General features: G+C 50.5%; 1 protein-coding gene across 1 annotated transcript in view; it reads left to right on the forward strand.

The window, feature by feature from the left end:
- Nucleotides 1-18,609, forward strand: part of LOC144170751 (uncharacterized) — a 492,715-nt gene that overhangs the window by 446,017 nt on the left and 28,089 nt on the right. The gene's annotated exons all lie outside the window — the stretch shown is intronic.

An 18,609-nucleotide genomic window follows, 5' to 3' on the forward strand; every position in this document is an offset into this window, starting at 1 on the left:
CACGTTTGTCGAGTCATAGCTTACGTTTTAGGAAACGATTAGCATGAACCTTAACAAAAAATACGGAAGGTATAGAAGTTCGGTCACGCATAGAAGTCCGGTCACAAGAAAAGTGCGGGCACTTCAGCGACTTCAGCGGTTTTGCAGCGCCATCTATTAAAGTGGCCGATAAACACGATAACCAAACGGCCGTGTGTGAGATGGTAGCAGCCCTGGTCACCAGGCTATCTTTAGTTTTAAGGCCCTGCTCTAGATACGTCATTGTTGACGTCACGAAAACACGATTTAGCGGAGAATTGAAACTTTGGCTTAAAATGTCTAATTTCTCAGTGGATAAAGCATCATTTACTGCCAGATGAGCGCTGAGGGCGCTATAAAACTCTAATTTTTCGAATAAAACAAAGTTGTATTTTGTCTGCACGGCCCCTTTAAGGGAAAGAAATGGGAGGAAATCGGGCAGTGTTTGGCGGGAATACAAACGGCATTCGGGTTAGGAAGGGCCGCATCTTCAATACCAATGTCTTAACTCATGCGTGTTTCCTGCAGTTTGTATACTTACCTTAGCTGACACTTCCGTCCCAATTGAAGGAGGGCGTATCAACTGTTAATGAACTGCCTGATGATAAGCTTATCAAAACTCTATATCCACGGACGTACAGTGCAGTGAGCGTACACTCAATGTTGCCTTTCGAAAGAGCTTCAGTGGAGCTTGACAGTTGCTTTTGTATTCCTTCGTTTCGAGGAAAGCAACGAAGTCAAATTTACTGTGCAATTACTTGCTTGTCCCCATTTATGGGGTGGGGACGAATTTATTTAGTAGAAAAATCAATTCGAAAATGCTGTCCTCCTCCCTGCATCCCCGCCCATTTTCTGTGGCATTTTCGTGTGAAGTCGGGAAAAAGTGACTTGGATTGACTGCGCTACTGCACGGCTCGCCCACCTTCCGACAGAGTCAGTCGGCCCAGCGTTTATTCCGCCGGCCGCCGACGGGTCGTCGCAATAAGCTCGCTCACTTGAAACTAAGCCGCAACGCGTTTGTGAATGGAAGAATGCGCCTTTATTTACTTTGTTAGTTTGTACATTGTATCACCCGCAGCGGTGGCTCAGTGGCTAAGGCGTTGCGCTGCTGAGGTCGCGGGTTCAATTCCCGGCCGGAGCGGCCGCTTTTCTGATGGAGGCGAAAAGCAAAAACGCCCGTGTGTACGAGATTTCGGCGCACGTTAAAAATCCACAGATGGTCAAAATTAATCCGGAGCCCTCCACTACGGCGCGCCTCATCGCCTGCGTTGCGTCGGCGCCTTAAACCTTACAACCAATATTGTACACTGTATCAAGCTCTAAGTCCACGTCGCTCCACACAAGCGCTGCACAAACGCACATGCGACGCTTTGCTGCCTGGTACGCTAGTAGGAAAACCTAAGGCCAATTGAAGGCGGGAGAAGGGTCAGCCGAGGTAATATAGGTACTAAGGAAATAAAATCAACTGAAAGTTTTGCCGTACAGCGTAAAACTAGGGTGCAGAAAGCACTTTTTCGCGCTGAGTGAACAAGCACAGCGGTCAGCAGCACGACTACGCATCTGCGAACGCTTTTCCGTCTAAGAAATGCAATTGGTAGACGTGAGATATTGTGGAAATTTGGGGGACGCTTACTGCACGAGCGCTATACAACAGATAGTCCCTAAGGTACTTGAAATGCTAAAACTAAATAAAAGTGAGAACTGGTTATACATCATATACCTTATATTTCCAGCACGGCAGTGATGAGTTGTGGCCGAGTGGTTTGGAGCTCTAGGTATGTTATTTTGCAAGTCGAGAGTTCGAATCCCTGAGCTCGCATACTCTTTTTTTGTAAGTTGATTTATTCATTTTAGGCCGATGTTTTCTATACTGAGTTCACCATTTTTGGGCCCTAACGTTCATTGCTCCACGATTGAGTTCGCAGAACGCACGCAGACTGACACTGACGCGCTGGCGAGTTCCCGTTGGCGTGCTGTTGCCATAAGCACCGTCTGCTTGCGGGCAGACGACACTGGCCAGAATCATAAGACCCTTGGCCTGGTGCGAACATGCTTTTTACGATACAGGAATGAGTGAGGGAAGCTCCAAAGTTGGGGGAAAAGCGCATGACATTTGAGCATCTTCGGTGACGCGGAAGGCGTTCATCCAATGCGTAGGCCTTCTGCTACGATTCCAAGCCGTCCTGGTAGGCTTATCTGAGGCATTTTACAGCCGAGAACATCACACAAGCGCGGTATGGCGATTAATAAGATATCCACAATGTCCATCCAGTGATAACGTCGGATGTCAAGCATGTTGTTTCACAGAACCGAAACTGAAACTTGATTGAATGGTAATCTTGGACATCGTCCAATCACGTAGCACCTTCACATGGCGTCACTGCGGTTAGTTGGTGCAACCGCTGCAAACCGCGCACGCTAGTTTTTCTTCTTTCAGGATTTATAAATTAAATACCGCCTTATCGCCCGGATAAACGATGAGAAGTGTGTTCATTTGAGCCAGTTTACGCAGTGCAAGCAAACATGAGAGCTCAACATTCCCTTCAGTGTCCCTTCAGTGGCCGAGCAGAGATGGCGATTCCGTCAAGGGCCACTAAATTGAATTCTCAAATTCGCCACCTTTACATCGCTAAGACATGCGACCGGCCACTACTGGGATATAACGTACAAATCCTGCCGATTGTACCTATCATCACCCAGAACGTACCAATCAGTCCGCGTCCGCTTCTAATATAGTTATACAACGAAAATAAATCATCCATGCTTGTACCACATTCGTTGCTAGACAACCTAAATATAATGTGAAACTTTCTTTGCAAACTTGTCTAGCATTTCGTGAAGCTGAAGCCCAAAAGGGGGAGAAGTAGGCGCAGTGCTCAAGAGGCGCGGGGGGCACTCAAAAGCGCCGGGTGGCGTAGCTCTGCGACAAATCACCTGTTTGGGCCCCGGGTACTTTGTGACGCAAATAAAAATTAGGCGTGCTCGCGCATCCAGAACGAAGCTGCATCAGATTGCGCCTCAATGCTTCAGATTGCGCCTCAATGCATCAGATTGCGCCCCACTAGTCTCGAGGCCGGAACCCCTTCACCTTTTAGTTTCACTTTTACGAAATATTTTATAGTATTCTTTTCGTTACCTTGACGTGCTTCTATTGTAATAACAGGATCCGCGCAGCCCCGTCATCAATGCGCTTTGCCACGTGCCGTTTCCGAAGAGGAAACAGAGCACATCACGACTAAAACTCGCAGAATGTACGCGGTGCAAGCAGTCCGACCACTCCTCGCTCATTTCGTGTATAAACGATAAAAATACAGGCGCACCAAACTACTTGCCTATTTCTTGGTCTCTACCGCTTCCTCTTCATAGCCGCGGCTGATGGATCCTTTTCTCCGCTTATCGACGTCCTTCCGGCCAGCAGGCTTGACTGACTCCTCCTTAATTTCATTTTCGAGCGTGTTTCCTACTGCCACTGGAGGCAGAGCAGCAGACTTTTTACGGATACGCCCAACCGGATTCGATCGTTGTTTGAAGTCTGCGTGCTTAAGCGGGAACTGGTCAACGCCCAGGACCATCACCTTGGGTTTGCGCCGGGCTGCCTTGCGGAACGGAAACTCGGGTTGCCGGTCGCTGGTGCGGCCCACTGCGGCGACTTGCGGGAAATTGGCGGACTCACCCTCCGCGCGGACTGGCAAGTCGATGCTGACGGGCTGTCGAGGTCGCCCTTGCAGGGGAAGCACGGCTCCAGCAGTGACGTTTAGTTGCCCCGTCTTCCTGCGCCTGCCCTGGACGATGAGCTCGGGGCCAGATGTGACTAGCTTGCTCAGATCCAGCTGTATGTCGTCCGCGCTCGGGCTTCCCTGTTGCTCCGACCTTACGCCAAAAATTGTGACCAGGGCGCCCACTAGGACGCCGACCACGAGTAGAGCGGCCGTTGCGAGAACGAGGACGCGCAGCTTGGTGCGCCGGCGGCGGCGGTTCCTCGGGGCCCAGTGGCTCTCGCCGTTCTCCTCTTCCAGCTTCGAGTAGGGCGTGTCATGCAGGCCCTCTTGGGTTCGCTCGTACATGGCCGCCCCTTCTTAATTTAAGCACCCGGCACGAAGTAGTGCTAAAGTGAAGGCTTCGCGCGGATCGCACCGCGGCGGAACAGATGCCACGAGACTTGGTTGGTTGGTTGGTTGGTTGGTTGGTTGGTTGGTTGGTTGGTTGGATCCTCAAGTCATGACGCGTACCCACGCGGGGGATTGGCCAAGAAGCTGCCTGTAATGATTAGGCTGTGACCCGGTTTATTTTAGAGAGAGAGAAAAAAAGTGAAGTACGAGAAAAATATTGAGAGAAGAAAAAGAAATCTTTGGATAGAACAGGATTGTCAGGAAAAAAAAGCCAATGAAGACATAACTGTCTAGCAGGGAATCCGGCCTGTCGCTGCAACAAAGGAGTAAAAGGTGATCACAACATCTCTGTGGCAATATCCTAGGACGCAAGCACCCAGGGAAAGAATAACGGTTAACGATAAAGGGAGATTCAGCCAATTAAACGTGTATTCAAGGTGCGTGCGTCGCATCGAGGAAAAGCTGCGGCAATTTAAAGGAAAGTGTTCTATAGTTTCGGGGGCCTTGCAGAAATGGCATTGAGGTGATGCAGCCTGACCAGCTTTGTGTAAATAGAAATTTAAATGCGTGATTCTGTAGCGAAATTTTGTGATTGCCACCTCACATTTACGAAATTCGCAGAATTTAGGCTTCCATAAGTGACAGAGGTGAATATAGTCGGAGCATGATCGAAGGGCATCCTGCTGATTAATTTGTAAATCTTGAAGACGCTTGAACCTCGCCCCCAAAAGAAAACTGTCAATTGGGCAATTCACAACAGCAGGACCCCCCAAGAACCAAATTGGCTAATTGGTCTGCCAGTTCATTGAAGATTATCCCTGCGTGACCAGGGACCCACACTAACCGGATCTCACGAAGCTGGTAAGGAACGAATGAACGGAATGACCGGAGAAGGGAAGAATCTTTATCATTTGTTAGAGCGGTGCACACGGAGAGAGAATCCGAAAGGATAATCACCCGCGCAAATCTATGCTGTAGTTTATTAAGGGCTAACATTATCGTCAATAATTCTGCCTGAAAAATCGGGGTATAGTCTGGTAGCCTGATTGAGAAGGACCAATCTAGAGACTGAGAATATATCCCTACCCCAGCCTTCTCATCACTTTGCGAGGCATCTGTGGCAATGACGACATGAGTATGAAGAGTAGCCAAATGATCTTGAAGTAAATTATTGAGTCTTACTGGTATGCTGTGAGCCACGCGCCACGCTTGTAGTGACTACGACGATAGCGCCAGTCTTGCTAGGGAGATTGGCCGAGGTGTAGAAGAAAGAGAAGACGCTGCATGCCAGCGATAATATTTCAGTTTTAAGTGCGAATGCACTTTATAAGCGACCCTGAATTCCGTTGACCGCCGTCCGTCCACATAGCAACAGCTGCGGGTGCACGCGCTCCTCGTCTTCCTTGGCAACGGGGGGAGATGGCACATACCCACGTGGGAGATTGGCCAGGAATCTCCTCGTCTTCCTTGGCAATGGGGGGAGATGGGCGCGCGCTGCCTGGCCGCTGACATGGCACATACCCAAGTGGGGGATTGGCCAGGAATCGGGCGTGAGAAGGGCTGATGCACCCGCTTAAAGGAGTACTGACACGAAATTTCAAAGCTGAGATCCGCTCTAGCAATCAAGTACAACGACAACACAAATAGGTGTCTGTGAATAAATGCATCTTTCTTTCTTTGTAGTTGTGTGTGTGTGTGTGATCTCTCTTTCGCGAACATTACCGAACCGCGCAAATTCAACTCCTGCATTCGCACTTTCACATTCTTCCCCTCGGGGAAATGCGGGGAATTTTTGTTGAAGGCGCAGTACATTGAGAGTATGATGATGATGATGAATAATTCTTTATTTGTCAAGCTGGTGCAGATGTTAGGGCACCCGCCCGGTGGGGGCTTCCCTATTCCGGGATACTCTGAGCTCGGCTGGCGGCCTAGGCCCTCTTCACCAGTTCACGCTGGATCCCAAGGTCCGGACTCGTCAGGCGGTTCACCCACTGCTTGTAGGAGAGGGAGGTTATTAGGGCAAGGCCTGGGGTCTTCTGGCACTCCCAAATCTGGTGGTGCAGTGTACCGGGCGTTGGACAGAAATTGCAGGTAGACGGGTATTGGGTGGGGTAAATCGCATGGGGTAGGGTTCTGTGGGGGTACGTATTCGTCTGTAGTCTTCGAAGGATGGTGGCTTCTGCTCTTGTTAACTGGGAATGCGGAGTCGGGAAGGTTCTTCGGCCTTGACGGTAGTAAATGAGAATGTCAGCATACTTGACAAGCGGTTCTGCTTTGGGGGCCGCAAGCGGTGTTTGTCCCTCTATGGTAATGGCCCGGTGTATAAGCGCGCAGGCAGCGGCATCAGCCGCCTCATTACCTTGGAGAGATTCGTGACCAGGTATCCAGATGAGCCGCGTTTCAGATATGTGGGCAGTATTCTTAAGAATTTGAAGTGCCGTTTTGCTGATGCGGCCTCGTTGGTAACTGCGGCACGCCGCCTGCGAATCCGTCAAAATTGTAATTGCATGTTTTCCCGTCGTGATGGCCAGGGCAATAGCGGTTTCTTCAGCAGCTTCCGCTGATGTGCGGACGGTGAGGGCGGTTATTACTTGCCCTGCTGCATTGGTGACACACACGACGTGGGCTGGCTTGTTTCTGTATGGAGACGCGTCCGTATACCTTGTTGCTGGATTGTCGCCGTATTTATTATTCATCGCTCGTACTCTTGGTTTGCGTCGAGCTTTGTTGTGTAGTGGGTGGATGTTTCTTGGGAAGGGGGCTACCCTGATGGCTTGTCTAAGTTGGAGTGGAACCCGCTCCTTATGGTCTTGCAGTGGCGGTATGGCATATCCCAGCCGTCGCAGTGCAGCTCGTCCCGTTGGTGTTAGGCGTAAGCGTTCCAGTTGAGAGCTCTGATGCGCCTCCTGTATTCCCCTCCCATGTGTTATGTAGTGCAAGATGCAATAATCTCTTCGTCGATGTTTTTTGGTGCAGTCCTAAGGCTGTCTTTTATGCTTGCAGAATGATGACATTGAGCCTGGATTTTTCGGATGTTTTCAGGGCCAAATAAGTGGTTCCGTAGGCTACCCGGTTTATGAATATGGCTTGGACAATGCGCACTGTGTCTGACTCTTGCAAGCCAAATCGGCGGTTTGACACGTGTCTTTTGAGGCGGATTAGCTGACTGAGTGCATGTACGACTACATTTACGACTGCAGTCATACGACTACAGTCATACAGCGCATGTACGACTACATTGAGAGTAGTATTTGGAATAATTTAGCATGACAGTTGACTGATATGCTGCAGAAACAGACTCAGGGGTGCCGATTCCCGCAATGTTTGAGCGGAATGCACATCATAACCGTGGACTACATAAATTTCGCGCCAAAATATCTTGCCAAAGTGCAAAGAGCCAAAAAAAAAAAGAAAATGCGTATTTCGCCGAGACCCCAAGGCAGGTCACTTTTACTATGCAAGCATCATGAGGTATGCATACGCAGGAACAACCCCGGTCGTTACTGGTTCAGTGTGGTGGCGCTGAAGCGCAACTATTCTGGTGTGAGACACCACGTCACGCGCTGGCGCGGCATTTTACAAAATATGACAAATGACGATGCTGATGCCAGGCACGTGAAACTCTTCGAGAGCTAACACGCCTGGCTGCAGATCTCTCCTTGGCAGGAGCTGGCAGTGTAACGCCAAATACATCTGGAAGCGTGGTGATCGTTACTACGGGAAGTGATAATGATGATGATGATGAAATTGCCGCGGTGCTTGATGCATAAATGCGAGCCACCATTTATGCGAACGACTTTGCGCATTTCTTAACTGAGATCTAGAACATGTTTTTTCAGACTCTTTTGAAGCCACACAAGAACTGCGAAGACCTATCTCAACTGCATGCATTCATCATATCATTAAGCAGGAAATCACTTTTCGTAAATATGAAACACAGGACCCCGCTGACCGGACTACTTGGGGTAAATCATCCCCTCGTGATCAGTCAGCCCACGCTATTGCAGAGGACGATCGCAATTGAGTGAATTCTGCTGTTTCCCCTTGTGCAACCCAGACCGATGTCCACTGAAATCTCCCCCAACCATGTGATTCAACCGAAGTACGTAAATAAATAAATTGAGAGGCAAGGGCTAGGAACGGCGTTTACTGAGGCGTTCGAGCCGCAAGAACCGCAGAACACACGATGATGATGATCATGTCCGTAGAAGATGATGGAACAGTGCCGCATGGCTGGTGCTGATGAGCATGTACAGATGAAGGCGAGGTGCGGGAATTGTCCGCTGGAGTTCTCCACCGCCGGGAGTGTGGTCGCGAATGCTCACACTAATTTCCCCCCCCTCCGGCGGAAGCGGCCTCCGGGCCGAAAGTCATTGTGGGGAACGGCGCTGGAACGGTTTCAGTCGCGAGACGTGAACAATTTCCGTGCCACGACGGCGGCGATCTGGGGAAGGGTCCACTGGAGTGACGCGGTAATTCACCGGGGAGGTTTCTTCGACGATTACGTAGGGGCCCATAAAGCGGTGCAGAAATTTTTCGCAAAGGCCAGGAATTCGAACAGGAGTCCAAAGAAGCACCTCTTCTCCCGGTCGAAAGCGAACAGGGCGATGGGAGGAGTCGTACCGAACTTTGCGGAGTTCCTGATGAGCTTCTGTGCGGGACCGAGCCAGCTGGCGGCAATGGGCGAGCCTTGAAATATACTGCTCGTGGAGTGGTGTATCAGAGGAAACCGGTGCAGAGAAGAAAGTTGGGTCGAATATTGAGGAAGGTGAGCGACCAAATACGAGAAAGAACGGAGAGAATCCAGTTGTTCGTTGTACTGCAGTATTGTAGGCAAAGGTGACAAATGGGAGGATTAGGTCCCAATTTCGATGGTCAGGGCTGATGTACATAGAAATCATGTCCGAGAGGGTTCTATGAAATCTTTCGGTTAATCCGTTCGTCTGGGGATGATAGCCAGAGGTTGTTTTGTGAACGGTGTCGGAAGCACGTAGAACCTCTTGGAGTACGATGGAGAGGAAAGTCCTGCCGCGATCGCTGAGGAGGACGCGTGGTGCTCCATGGCGCAAAATTATGTGACGCAAGACAAAGTCAGCCACTTCTATAGCTGTACCGGAGCGTATTGGTGCTGTTTCGGCGTACCGAGTCAAGTGGTCCACCGCCGTAACAATCCACCGGTATCCCGACTGTGTCCAAGGCAAAGGCCCGTACAAGTCAATCCCAATAGTGTCGAAGGACGCAACCGGACAGGGCAGAGGCTGCAGCAAGCCGGCAGGTGTGGTTGTCAGTCGCTTACGGTGTTGACAAGAACAGCAGGTTCCCACGTATTTAGCCACACTCGCCGAGAGGCCAGGCCAAAAGTAGCGACCACGAATGCGGTCGTACGTCTTTTCGAAGCCAAGATGCCCAGCGGTTGCTGCGTCGTGATGCGCTTCCAAAATTGATTGGCGGAGAGAACGAGGGACGACTGGGACCCACTTGTGTCCATTAGGGTGGTAATTGCGCCGGTAAAGCACGCTTTGGTGTAGCTGGAAATTTTGCAATTGACGGCGAGCACGGCTGTTGGGAGGTGGGACGCGGCCGGTCAACCGATCAATGATGGGGCCACAATAGGGGTCCGCACGTTGCAAAGATGGCAAATCAGAAAGTCAGAATCAGAATCAGCATGGCTGGTGCTGATGAGCATGTACAGATGAAGGCGAGGTGCGGGAATTGTCCGCTGGAGTTCTCCACCGCCGGGAGTGTGGTCGCGAATGCTCACAAAATAAATAAATAAATAAATAAATAAATAAATAAATAAATAAATAAATAAATAAATAAATAAATAAATAAATAAATAAATAAATAAATAAATAAATAAATAAATAAATAAATCTGATTGTTCAATCAATGGAACACCTTTCCTTCGATGTGTATGATTTTCCCCTGGACGTTCAAGCAAATATTGTTTGCAAAATAAGCGTGTATAAAAATGTACTTCGTAGGCTTGTTTCCTTAACTACATTCCGCTTGAAATACGTTTATAGTATTTATACATTATATATATATATATATATATATATATATATATACATATATACAGTGGCGGTCCCAAGGGGGGGGGGCGAAGGGGGCGGTCGCCCCCCCCCCCAAAGATGTCCTCAGTTTCTTATTTTTAGTTTGTTAAGCATTCCACTTGCGCGAAGTTAAATCCCAGCGGGTTGCACCGCATACGCGCACACGCCTCCATGGTTATCACCACCTCCGCAGAATTGGCGCAAGGAGGGGAGCGATTCTTTCTTCGCCTCGCCCCCCCCCCCCCCGCACAAAAAAAAAATCGCCCCCCCCCCCCCAAAAACCGATCTGTGGGACCGCTACTGCCTATATATATATATCCTTCACCACCTCCTCCCTCACACACGCACAAGCATACACCTGGCGACGTCTACAGACTGATACCTGCTACAACTGTACGAGACTTCACGACGTTGCTCCTACACTCTACTCGAACACCTGTCAACCATGTAATACCGCACTAGACGCTTTCCATATTGTCTTTGAATGCCGCAACCTAACTCCCCCACTGAGCCCTCCCCCCCTTCTCGTGAGCAGTGGCAGAGGCTGCTGACCAGCCCCGACCGTAAAGACCAAGCAGTGCTGGTCAGCCGGGCGGGAACGGCGTCGTCCTCTCGCGCCCTCCTGGACATAGGAGGCTAAGCACAACCCTTTCCCTTACCCCTTTGCTCTATAACAAACGTTTATTCATCATCATCGTTTTTTTTTATCCGTTGCCTTCTTGTCTTCAGGATGTAGCAGTCACATTGAGGGGGGAGAGGGATGGCTGGAACAAAACAAAATCATTTTTAAAGTAATGCACAAGCCCACACGAAGCTTAAACTACCGTCTCTTTCTATTTGCGTGTTTAGAGCAGTTTTGAGCAGTTCCTGGGCAGCGCTAAACTGCTACCGCCACGAAAATTTCACAGGCAAATAAAATAGGAGCCTGCTATGAAGTAATTCTGCGCAGTCCGAGACGACAAATAAACGAGGCCTTTCGCTTGCCTGACTCGAAACTGCGTCTGCAAGCGATATCACTGAAGCATAGACTAGCGGGCCGGTGTTCCGGGCAGTCGACGATGACAAGGCTGGCACATCTAGTCCTCAGCAAGAGTTACTTCGTCATATTGGCTGCGACACTCATTAGCGGTGGGCGTTGTTACGATGCAAGCGGCAGTTGTGGCCGCGTCGGCATCATGAGAAGGGCAGGGTTCACTAGTTATTTACTCGCTGGTTTTAATCAGAGAAAGCATTATTATACGCCTCACTGGAAGGTGACCTTGAATGACCCCTACGTAGACAGGAACGGTACAAAAACCCAATGAAGGCCGGAAGCAAACCAAGGCATGTCAGCGAGTGTAAGAGATAATAAGGGTCACCACTGGTAATGATTTTTAGTAACTTGTAGCAATAATAAGTAAGCTGGAAAAAAAGTTGGATTAAGGCAGATTGGATTGATTTGTGGTAGAACAAAATAAACTGAAGCATCATAAGGATTGATCAGAGATTGAAAGTGGAGATTAATAAGGTGGATCGAAATGACTTAAAATAGACTAAAATCGATTAAGGTGGATTAAGATTTATTTATGACGGTAAAATAGCGTGACAGATGGATCAACGGGCTTGCATAATATATGTCGTCAATGGTACGCCTGGCATTCGCTCTTAAAGCACGGAAGAAGTCTTAAATGCCCCTAAAATGTTTTTCAACAGGATTCAGGGAATGCCCAATTAGAGCATATCTGCTCTACACCACTAAAGCATAGCCTCAAGTAAATGTTTATTTTAGTTTCTTTAATCGCAGATATTCCCTTTGCAACAATTTCTACCGCAAAGAAGACCTTAATCGAGGTATTATGGCCGGGCTAAATATGACAGACAGCTGCCCGCTTTTGTGATTAGTAATAATCACCTTTTTGTTCCGTTTGATGCATGCGCAATCCTCGCAATGCACAACAAGCAAGGAGTACAACTAGAGCTCCCTGTTCTCTACCCGCCGCACGTATACTGTTAAAAATATAAGAAGAGGAAGGGATGGCTATTAGCAGCTGCCCTCAGCTATCGCCATCATTGTAGAGTTTCCATCTGTCATTTAAAAGAATCGCCCACGTCCCGCGGTCCTCGCCTCGGTTCTTCAACAAAATGGTGCCGTGACCAGGATCAAAGGATAACACAGTTGAAAACCTGAGTTCGGACCGCCCCACAACGATGACTTGAGTGACTGCAACGTTGGGACCGAACTGTTACCGCTGACCACTGACCGCAGGCGGCCATGACGACCCAAGAGGGCTCGCCAAGCGACTACCGATCAGACGCCCTCAACAACGCTACCGAATCTTAACGGACCCTTGCGGGGACCAACGGAAGAAACAGCTTCGGCTTCTCGCCTACCATTACTCTTCTCAGCGAACTACAGACGCTACAGATATCAATGACGCCGAGCATCGACATGAAAGCCCTTTGCGAGCGAAAAAGCCTAATCCGGAACGACGCCACCACACTGATCAACAACATAAAATCACGGATGAATGCCGAGGCACCACCAATCTGTGAGCTAATTTTCCTCAAGAAAAGCCTGATGGAAAAATATGAAATACTGAAGAAGCTGGACAGCCAGATTCAAAAAGTTCTTGACTTGGATGATTTAGACAAATAATACGAAGCAGCTTATGAATTCGAAGATTTTATTCTGTTGACCAAATTTAGAACGGAGCGATTGTTCCCAGAATTGCAAAAGTATTCTACTGATGACATTGTTACAATAACCCTGAAAAAGCAGGATGCTTTCGTAAACGTTAACGAATCGGCTTTGGAGAACAGTCATCTCTTAAATGAAAACCGCGATTTGACGACAACTCTGAAAGCATGAGCCAGAAATCCGTGAACAAGTTGTTTCCTTCAAACAAGGGATTAATTCATGGAATAACCAAGTGGAGGCACCCGTTCCTGTTGCTCGCTCGGACGACTGCAACACCAAAGATGAAATTTCTCGATTACCGACGACAAAAAGGACGAATAGCCCGAACAACGAGAACGCTGAGCATTAGAGTTCCTGTATACAGCTCCCCTAGGGGAGCAGAGTTGCGCGTCCATCCGCCATCTTGAGTTCCAAGTCGTGCGGGAAAGCCACCCTTCTCGTGTGAAAAAGCTGCCGCCGCGCCAGCGGCAGCGGCGAGGAGGAGCGGCGAGGAGCGGCCGGACAAAAAATTGCCCCCACCTCCCCGAAGGGAATCGTGAGGAAGTGCGAATGCATTTCTTGCGCCGAGAGTACACGGCGTAGTAATTCTGACATCGCCTTGAGAGGCGCCCAGCCAGCGAACGGTCTAAACTGGAGCAGAGCGAGCCAGGAGACTAGCGAGAGAGCGCGCGCGAGCCGACCCACGGAGGTCTGGCAGTTTATCGCTGCATATATAGGGGGGCACGCCGCGCCGAGCGCACCGAGCCAGGTGGCTGAGAGAGGAGGCGAGCGCAAGGGGAGAGGGACGCGCGCAGCGGTGCACGGCAGCTGCAGCCGAGCGAGGGGAGAGGAGGTGCGGGTGCGTGACGTCACGGCGCGGGGAGGGAAAGTGACACGCAGCGGCGCACGGCTGCTGCCGGGGAGAGGGGTGGAGTGTGTGACGTCACGGCGCGGGGAAGGGAGAGGGACGCGCGCGCGCACGCCGTCGCGCCGCGAGGAGTGGTGAGGGGGGTGTCGTCACGTGGTGAGTGACGTCACTGCGCCGTTGCTACCGACGCTCCTCTCCGCTCCACGCCGTTGCTAGGGAGAGGAGGACTGCGGACGCCGCCGCCGCCGCCGCCGGCGGTGGAAGGTTTGGGGTCGCTTATAAAGTGCATTCGCACTTAAAAATTCCCCCGCATTTCCCCGAGGGGGAGAATGTGAAAGTGCGAATGCACGGTTGTCGGCCCGCTTGCGGCGCTTGCGCTCGGCCCCCGCAGCCCACCGCCTCGCCGCCTTCTCTTCCATCTCTTCCATCGGGTTTGTAGTATCACGTGTACACCACGCAGTTATCAAGCCGCTATAACGCCGCTGAGTCGCCAACGCACGCCGCTGACGACGTAGTTTGAATGCGTTAAAGATATAAGGCGCGTCACTGACACTGATATCAGCGTCGCGTCCGTGGCTTGGTCGGTAGAGCGTCGCGCTGCGGCAGCAAAGTCCTCGGATCGAAACCTGGCGCCGGAAACCTGGCGCCGGATCCGTGACGCGCCTTATATCTTTAACGCATTCAAACTACGTCGTCAGCGGCGTGCGTTGGCGACTCAGCGGCGTTATAGCGGCTTGATAACTGCGTGGTGTACACGTGATACTACAAACTCGATGGAAGAGATGGAAGAGAAGGCGGCGAGGCGGTGGGCTGCGGGGGCCGAGCGCAAGCGCCGCAAGCGGGCCGACAACCGTGCATTCGCACTTTCACATTCTCCCCGTCGGGGAAATGCGGGGGAATTTTTTTAAATATAGAGGAGCACTGCGGACGCCGCCGCCGCCGCCGGCGGTGGATGGTTTGGGGTCGCTTATAAAGTGCATCACTTAAAAAACTGGCGCACGATATTGGACCGCTTATCAGGTGAGCGGCCGCCGCTGCCGCCGCTTCCACAACCGCCGATGCCCAGTTGAGCAGAACTGGCTGCGCGCAGCACTGAAAGCGGGCTTTCTGTCGAACTGAAACCCACGGCATGTGGCAATCAGACGTGCAACTCTTGCGCTACGCGATATACAGGAACTCTACTGAACATGAACCTGCAGAGCCGTCTGGTGTGCAACGTTTTAGCTGCAAGAAAACAAGAGCAATGGGCAAGGAACGACCTAATGAAGGAACACAAAAATTACAGGGTAACTCAGAAGCACTGCAGAGCTATCGAAACTACAAAATAAACTCTGGCTCACCCATGGAGACGCCTAATAGATGTCATCACAGCAGCACGCCTGCAGAGGGCATTTCGTTTACCAAGGTAGAACGTAACAAACATCTGAAAACCCCTACGTCCAAACAGAGGCCGCGCAGACGGCATAACCGAAATGCCCTACGATGTGCAGGCGAAAATTCCCCAAACGCGGCTTCACCAAAGCAGGTGACGAAAAGCCGACTTACCGGTAAAACGAAAAAGAGAAGCATCATGAAGAAGGATCGTTCTACACATGGAAAGAGTGAGGCAGTACGTCAATTCCTCGGCACGAAAAACGATTCTACGCTCATGCCACACGTAGCATGTACGAACACTGCCAGCTCATCCAGGAAAGACGATGGTCAAGACAAGCCGCGTGCCCTGGCCCAAGTCAACAAAACGCGTGTGCCACAGAAGATGGAAACATAGGTGGAAGCAGAAGAATGAACAATTATTGTGCGGCTAACACGGACTTCACATCATTTCTGATCACAACGGACTGTTTAGTGAACATGAACGATGGTGTTTTCTGCGTTGGCTACAGCTGAAAAGTTAACTCCTCATATTAAGTTAACCTCCTTCCACATATTAAGTTAACCTCCTTCCACTTATCGGCCGGCCGGGAGGATGTTAAAAATTTTAGAAGAGGAAGAGGTGGCTATTAGCAGCTGCCCTCAACTATCGCCATCATTGTAGAGTTCCATCCGCCATTAAAGATTCACCCACGTCCCGCGGTCCTCGCCTCGGTTCTTCAACGTATACCAACTATAAGCCACGGCACGTCAAAGGGAGCCTCCCAAAAATTTCCTGACGATTACGATGCTGCCTAATGCGAAATTTGAGCGCAGCTCCACCGGTTGCCTCGCTCATTTTACAGAAAGAATGGGCTGAGACTATACTCCCTTGTGATAATATAGGTAGATGGTTTATACTAAACGGGTACACTATGCGTGGCGCGGAAAATTCGTCTGGTGTCGAATCATTTCCCATCAGCCAGCGCAAAAAGGCGCGGAAGGTGGTGCGACTGCCACGCTAATCGAAACATCGCGAGAGGAGGCGAGTAGGCGCGGTCCACAGCAGCACCGCAGACAGAGCTCCTCTCATTCAGCACTGTTTTCCGTATATGGTGTCGGTGGCCGCACTTGCCGCATGCCTTTGTGATCGAGTCATCGGTCAACACACGAAGGCGGGAGATACTGTGGCGCCATCTCGTAGCCGATCACCACAACGGAGCACGTCTCGCGCGGCACCCGCGACACTCCGATTTCGTCCTCGAACTTTCGCCATACCGCCTCCCCCGCTTTCGTCCTCGCTCTCTCTTCATTGTCCTCCCCGTTCTCTCGATTGTGTCGAGGGACGACGCCGAGGGACGCAGTGAAACCACAGGAGCGGCCACATAAGCGCTGCGCTTAAAAAAAAAACAAAAAAACAACCGTGCCGAGCTTATCGGGAGCGGCGTTAGGGGCGGCATGTGCTAGTTACTACCTGGCACAATGAGATGCGTACTGAGGACAAAATCATGATAAGTGTGACCGCAGTTACGGCAAATCTACGTTGGTATACCAGTTTAAATTTGTTTAGTTATGTTAACTAAGAGGAATTGTTATGCTTTAAATGGGTCATGTAAACGTAGGTCTACGTAGGTTCAGCTAGGAAATCTTACACAGTATAGTCATTATACAGCAGCTGGTGAGCCAGCAGCGAACGGCGAAAGGTATTTTCTCCTCTGCAGCCCATTAAGATAACGAACGGCTATAAACATCATTTAAATATTCAGATATTGTATAACATAAGATTACACCTCCACTACTGCCACGAATAATACACTTACATGTTCACTTTAGTGTCCGTTTGAAGAGATAGGACGGAAGTTCCTAATAAAAACTGCGAAGCTTACTGGACACCCTAATCCTTCAGGGGTCATAAAAAAATCCCGGGGCAGCTACACTAACGTGATACCTTTGGAGGGCGAAGCATGCAGTGTATTAGTGTATTCTTGACGCCTTGGTGTTTTTGCCCGCAGAGACGAAACCGCTGGGGTGTAAAGGTGTACAGTTTTGCTGTAGTCTCGTGTATTTTGAAGAACGAAAGTTTCACGTTAGTGGAGATGGCCCGGGACTTTTTTCACCACGGAGATAAAACGTTTTAACGCGAGGCATTGAAAAACGAGTATCCCGGTGTTTCAGTACCGCGACTACATGTTACTACGACGACATGATATGACGACATGAGACGCCGTCAGCCCGAGCCCTTAGGAGCTTCGCCCCTAAAAGAAATGTACACAAAACAAATAAAGGACCGCGAAAACGCGCATACGCAAGCAGAATCAAACGTTTTCATGCCCGAGGAAAATACACTGGCGCGACTCACGATTCAAAGTTTAGCCTTGCTGTATACATAAAGATAATATAAATGGAGGTCACTATTTGATACAACGTAAATAAATTATAAGGATTAATGGTTATAGCTACCTCGGCTAGACGCGTGATTTCGGCCGGTCAACAGCGGTGTGTTCGCACGACTTCTACAGTCTGCCGGCGCCGACATCCTTGCCCGTCCTGTTGCGGCCACGAATGAACTTGGCCACGCTGGCGGCGGTCGCAGGGTGCTGGTCCAGATCCAGGTGGACATCGCCAGCGATATTGCGGCCACTGTGGTCGTCCATCCCGCCGGAGAAGGATATGACCGCGGAGACTGCCAGCACTCCCGCCATGGCTACGGCCATGAGGATGAGAAAGCGCAGGCTGGCGGGGCGCGACTGGGGCCCCCCTCCCGGAGAAGGTGCGCCGTCGTCCTTCTCCTCTTCCAGGGTGTTGTAAGGCGCCTGGCTCACGCCGCCACTTGATTCCGGCTCCCCGTACATGAAAGACGCTTCTGGCTACGCTGACTCACTGGAATAGGATTGAGCAGGGTTGAACAGTCTGGTTTTCTCCGGGACGATAGCTATGGCTACGGCTTGAACACCGCATGTAAAGAGTACGTGGTCACGAGCGTTTATTCGGCGCAGGCCATCACGCCCATAATCACCATTGCAACCACCACTACCATCACCATCATCATCGTTGTCGTCGTCATCATGGAAAGGGCGAGGCTGACAGCCAGGGTCCATGACATCCCGGACTATGGACGCCACCCACCCACGACTGAATACAAATCGTCTGCTCTCATAACAAAATTTACTACTACTACTACTACTACTGCTACCATCATTATCAACAACCGTAGTTGGAGTCACTGCTGCTGCACCGCTTCTTGGCTGTGCATGATCAAAGACGAGGTAAACGCCCAAATGACCTCCAGTTGCACTTCTGATCAACTGATGTAGCGCTGCGAGTAAAGTTTTCGAGTCCTGCTGCGAGGTATATGCGGCGTACTGGCGTGGACGGCCGCCTTTTGCTACTGCCGACGTTGCGACCGTCGACAATATAGATGTCCCGTACTGCCGATCAGGGCGGCCTGGCTCGTTGGTGATTGCTGAGCCGCTGGGTGAGGACAGCGAAGCTCTTGCTTGTCGACGTGTTGCTGCCGAACGGCGGCTGCAGCCACCGCCGCGTTCTCCCCTT

This window comes from Haemaphysalis longicornis, unplaced genomic scaffold (assembly GCF_048455015.1).
Source record: "Haemaphysalis longicornis isolate Haplotype H1 unplaced genomic scaffold, Haemaphysalis longicornis Haplotype H1 scaffold_2, whole genome shotgun sequence".
NCBI classification, from domain to species: Eukaryota; Metazoa; Arthropoda; class Arachnida; order Ixodida; family Ixodidae; genus Haemaphysalis; species Haemaphysalis longicornis.